Genomic DNA, 5,970 nt, shown 5'->3' with positions numbered 1-5,970 from the left:
ACTAAACTACTAACAGAGAGTTAAAGTACTACGATTAGCATGCATAAGCTGAAAATAAAACGAATCAAAGGCCCCTGGGCCTCACTACCTTGATCCCTCAGTGGCTTGATTGATATGAGAGAGTATATTTATAGAGTTTCGTAGCTAGAGAGGGTGTATGAACCTATTAATTTCATAACCTTAAGGACCTCTTTATATAGGCAATTGGTGACTCACTCCGGCCAATCAAATGGCGTGAATCAATAAGGAATTTTAGGGCAATAAGATCTCTAGACGATTTTGCTTCCGTAGCCCGAACTCATCGAAGAAAGGCTACTAGGGTTTAGGTGATCGGATCAAACGTATGACAGAACATTCCAGAATATGGAAAATAGATGATCTGGCGGCCGAAGGATAGTTCTGGCGGTCGAAGAATCGATCTAGCTGCCGAGGAATCAATCTCTTAGGGAGATTTTCACGCAACATGTTTCACGGGTGAAAGAATGATGTTGAGGCCGTGAGATCAATGTTACGGCCGAAAGATAGATTTTCCTAGGATACTGTATTTCTATCTGAAAGGCTATTTGGCTTTGGATTGGGTCCTCTAAGTGGCTAAAAGTACTTACCATAAGTCCATGGTTTCATGAGAAGTCAATTAGCAATCACTGTATCAATTCATCATCGGGATGGTCCCCAAGGTAGGACTTGAAATAATCATTAGGCTAAATTGGGGTGTCTACAGTTGGCCATTTTTTGGCGAATGTTGGTTTTGTTCAATGATTGGATCTGTTCATATTGTAGATCTCGTCGAGACACACAATCAGGTAAAAAAATCATATCTATCGGATGTCGTTTAGTACACGATCATAATCAGTTTATTTTGGGAAAAAATACATACCCATGTTGGATTGGAACCCCTCTCATTCATTTGTCCAAAATAAATGTGTTCTGATCATGTACGAAACGATATCCAATGGATATAATTTTTATCATAATTGTGGGTCTCGACGAGATCTACAATATGAACGGATCTGATTATTGATCGAAACCGATGTTCGCCGAAAAATGGCCGACTGGCTAGGATTGGACGATAAGGGTGACGGATGGGAGCTTGACCCTCCCACCACAACCCAACCCCAGCGCTCCTCCATCGCCGGCGATCGCCACCACCCCCGCACCCCGACACTGTTACCTCCAACACGAAGGTCTCTCTCTCTCAAACACACTTGCTGTGAAAGAAACCCAGTGAAGGAATCCCTCTCGCCATCTCGCCCACTCCAGTTGTTGGATTCTAGAGTAACTGCCGTAGGACAAATTCTTCTCCTCCCTCAAAGGTATTATTAGACTTTTCATTTCTTAATGTTTGTGTAAACCTACTGAATTTATAGATAATGTTGTGTGTGTACATAGAAAGAGATGTTTTTTTATGGGCTTGACAACGATACAATGATGCAAAAACCGTTTTCAGGGAAGAATTTACAATATTTTATGCGTATGTTTGAAATGTTTTAGAAATGCATTAAAGTTCAAATTTTGTGCGTAATGAAGAATGTTTAAACATTATATATATGTTCTCGTAATATTAGACTGTTGGAATTTTTTTTTTCAAGGTTATACCGAATATCGCTGATCAATAGGCGACCCCTTTATATGAAATTCTTGGATCCGCCACTGCACAAGGACCACCGCCACAAACTACTGTAAATCTCACAACCACCATCGACCACCACCATGATGCCGAAAACCTAGATCTCACGCTGAAAACCCACCACCACGACACTGGAAACCTAGATTTCATGCTAAAACACCACCACCGTCGATCACAACTATATTTCAGACAAATTACCCAAAAATCACAGTGAAAATCTACCACCACCGTCGACCACCACCAGCAACCACCATTGCGTACCACTGAGACCACCAAAAGTAGCCATTTGAAATTTGGTTTTGATTTTTGGGTGAAAAAATTGAGTAAATCTCAAATTGATATGGGTTTGGGTAAATAAGTGGAGCTGATTTTTGGGTGATTTTTAATCAGTAGCCGTTTGCATGATTGTTTCTAATTTGCACAATAGTTGTCACGCCCTCGATTTTCAACATAAATAAATATTCCAATTTCAACAAAAGATCCTCGCATATTATAAATAATACCCAAAAGAGTTCACACCTGTTTAATTTACAAACAAGTCCCCAAGTTTAAGGAAATACAACATTGGCACATCGGGCCCAAAATAAGCTTAAATACGAGTACAATCATGTTATTTAGTTACAAACCATTTAGTCAATAAAGAAATTAAGAGTAATTAGTTACAAATTCATCTTATCAAAAGGAAATCGTTACAAGATGACCAAGTAACTAGATATAGTTAGTTTCCAAAAAAAAAAATTGAAGTCTTTCACTTTCAAGCACACAATGCAATTAAGTTATTGTCCAACATTTGAACCTGAAAAGAAAGATTAGGTTGAGCTACACTAGCCCAGTAGGAAAATCTCTACAAAATCTATATGTAATGAGATGATAAACATGGACACAGTGAATCAAACTAAATGGCAAATCCTTATTGCAAGAAGTGAACTATGAATGATTCTAAATCATTAGAGTACAATGAATAAGCACACAATGATAAATCCAATAACTACATACGACCACCATTTATTAGATCAAAACACTCTCACACACATACACATCCACATCCACATTCCTTCTACCAAATTTCCACCCCTTGCGATTCCGTATTTTCACCCCCTGCGTTACGGCAAACTCCACACATTCCAACATACACAAGCACGCCACAAATACCTCATGGGTCACAACAATCAAGACAACAATACATATTTCATACTGATATGCAAACCTCAAGCCATAAATTGTTTCACTCGAACCATGTATAGCAATCAAATACTAATGTCACATGAAATCATCACATAACATGTAGAGTAAGAGAGAAATCCCTACCAAAGTAGGTTTTGAGCAAAAACCCTAAGTCTACCAAGTGCTATAAGCTTGAATCCACCAAGAACAAGCCCCACCCAAGCTTTGCTACAAGATCTAAAGTAGATATAACCCAAAAACAAGATAAACAAGCATAGATCAACAAGTGATTGAGAAGAGAGAGGGAAAAATGTGATTGAGAGCCCAAGAGTAAGAGCAAGAACACAAAACTTACCCCTTGTCCACCAAATGCGAGATTCAAGGGAGTTTGAGGTAAGAATCCCTTGGATCTTAAAGATTTGAGGTAGAAATCAAAGGATTTGAGTGAGATTGGAGTGGGGTAGGTGAGAGGGGGTGTTTCTAGGGTTATTTCGTGGGTTTGAGTGTGAAAAATGGTAAATTGGGGTATTTATAGTGGGCTAAAATGCGTACTGAGATTTCTGAAATTTCACAGCGTGTACCAGTACTGGTCGATTCCCAGTACCGGTAGTGGAACCCCAAAATGCCAAAATAACACAACTCTGGACAATGGGTACCGGTACTGGGAAAAATGCAGTACCAGTACTGGCTGAACAAAAATGAAATTTTACCGACGAACATCGAATTGAACCCCGCTTGCTACCAACACTTCCAATCATCATTACAACATCAAAATGCGATCTTCCACATATTTAAACGATTACAGAAGATAGAATAATTTACGAGTCTCTTCAATGGTTGCCACTTGGATCATTCAACAATGCTCATTTAGGTAACTGTTTCCACATTCTTTGGAGGTGTTTGAGCCCCCTATTTAGCATTATGTATCTTAAAACTAGAACAAGTAACTATAAAAACAGAAGCTGGAACAAGATGTTTTTTGCTACAGGTAAGAGAGCATTCTGCAATAGTTTTAGCAGGCCTAATGAAAGGTGGGGATGAAATCCTAGCTGAAGAATTCCGTGTTAGAGCTTTCAGAGATGCAAATTCCATTCAAAAGAATGGAAAACATAGGTCATTTTCTTTGTTTTGAGGTTTCTTTCATTTCCAGTTACTTTACTAACTTCTCTAGGAAGGAACAATAAAAAACCTTTGTATACTTTGGCCTCACTTATGCCCATTTATACATTGTTCGGTTCTAGGTGGATATCTGCAACTTTCATAGTTATTAGAATGCACATCTCATCTGCAACTTTCATAGTTATTAAAATGGCCACCTCTTGTACTTGGCTTGAGTATTACCCACCTCTTGTAACCTAAGTTGTTGTGACTACTCTGTAACCAGTTGGGCTTTCGAATGACTTTATAATGTAACAAAAACAACTCATATTGCCATTGCTTGGTTCATTTACTTGATATTGTGCTTCACAAATGTTGTGATAAAAATAGCCTGGCGTGGACTTGGAATGTTGTTGTTGTAAGTTTTATTGAATTGTTGTTCTTAGTTTGAGACGTGAAGCGTCGGGCTGGCCATAAAGCAAGGGAACAATGTCAAATTTTTTCCAAGACTACTCCCATGAAAGCAATTTTTTGACTTTCCCAAATCTTTTCCAATATATGAGCTTTATGAAGCATTGCTGATATGGTGGTGATTTTGCAGATCAAGAAATTCAGAGATGCATTGGCGAAGCATAGCTCATATTGTTGCAGCCTGGGACCATCGAAAGGGCTCGAGGAGAAAGAACTGCTAGTGCTTGCAGCCAACAAAGAAACTTGGACGCAATTTCCCCAAATACAGATGCTTGTAGACCACAAAAGAAGTGTTTTTGTTTGGAAAAAGCTGCAGCGACCGAGATGATTCATGAGTTTAAACAGAGAGATATTGGCACAAAGATGACTCCACTTTGCAGTTCAACAACTTCGAGATGCCACATGTTGTTGAAAGTGAGTGAAGCTATTCAAGTGAATCAAAGACCAAGAAATGATCAATTGTTGTAATTTGAAATATGAAGTTGTAATTTTTGGAATATCAAGTTGTAGTATCAAGTTTTAGTTTTGCGAAATCTAACTTTGATTGTAGCCTATTTGTGTGACTATATTGTTTTATGGTTTTTGTTGGGAATGGATAATTTGGCAATGGATTTTGGCTATGAATGTGGCTTGTGAATGGTGATTTAGAATGAGAAATGCCTGGGGTGAGCTTGTGTGTAATCCCATGTTGTTTATATTGTTGTTATTGTTGTACTGAATGACACGAGACGTCGAGCTAGGACCAAAAAACAAGGGAGACTATGCTGAAATTTTTCCAAAACCTACCTTCGTGATTCATTGACATTCTACCATGTCTATGTCCATTTCCATTAATCAAAAAGATTTAACTCATCGTCAACAACAACTAAAGTGGTGCAATTTTAACATAAGTAGAATGCATCTCATTAAAGAAGTCGACTTGAAACAGAAATTTCCAAACCATATACCTCATGAAAGGTCATCACAAGACCAACAAGTAATCAAGTGAATGGACACAATATGGACATAGGACACGATATGGACACATGACACGATATGGACACATGATGGAACATAAGTTACAAGGAACCTATATGATTCTCCAACTATATAAACAAGCTCTTGCATTTTAGAACACAAACGTGGTAATGCCACAACTTCAAAAAAGCGCAACCGTACAAATCTACGAGGCATCCCCTGAATAGTACAAGGAAAAACAATACAATGCAAGTGAACTACTCTTCAACATTATCCCTTGCATTTATCATTTCTTCCATATAACTTTATTGTCCTCCGCATCCTTGCCATTGAGTTTCCACAATACTTGGTTGTGGTTCTCCCCAATATTGACCTTGAGCTTCCAAATACTCCCTCCGTCCCAAATTCTTGGTCCTCTACAATTTTACGTGTAATTTTCAATGGCCCATTTCTCTGAATGTATATTGTTTAAAATATGCAATATGGATCTTGTTTGATAGATTTCAATTATTTCTATAAAACAATGTTTTCAAAAACATAAAAAACAATATACATTGAGAGATATAAGCAATTGAAAATTGCACGTAAAACCATATAGGCCTAAGAATTTGGGACGGAGGGAGTGCTTGATTGTCCTTCTCCACAAACTTGAC

At 38.1% G+C, this 5,970-nt stretch overlaps 1 long non-coding RNA gene across 1 annotated transcript; it reads left to right on the top strand.

The window, feature by feature from the left end:
* The first annotated feature begins 1,188 nt into the window (after positions 1–1,188).
* Positions 1,189–5,017, top strand: LOC131316111 (uncharacterized). The gene is made up of 2 exons (XR_009197006.1): positions 1,189–1,313; positions 4,491–5,017. It is a non-coding gene; the product is annotated as an uncharacterized LOC131316111 (long non-coding RNA).
* Positions 5,018–5,970: the final 953 nt, after the last annotated feature.

The sequence above is a fragment of the Rhododendron vialii genome, chromosome 2a (genome assembly GCF_030253575.1).
Source record: "Rhododendron vialii isolate Sample 1 chromosome 2a, ASM3025357v1".
Lineage (NCBI taxonomy): Eukaryota > Viridiplantae > Streptophyta > Magnoliopsida > Ericales > Ericaceae > Rhododendron > Rhododendron vialii.
The sequence above is the reverse complement of the archived record's forward strand: the minus strand, read 5'-3'. Positions and strand labels throughout refer to the sequence as shown.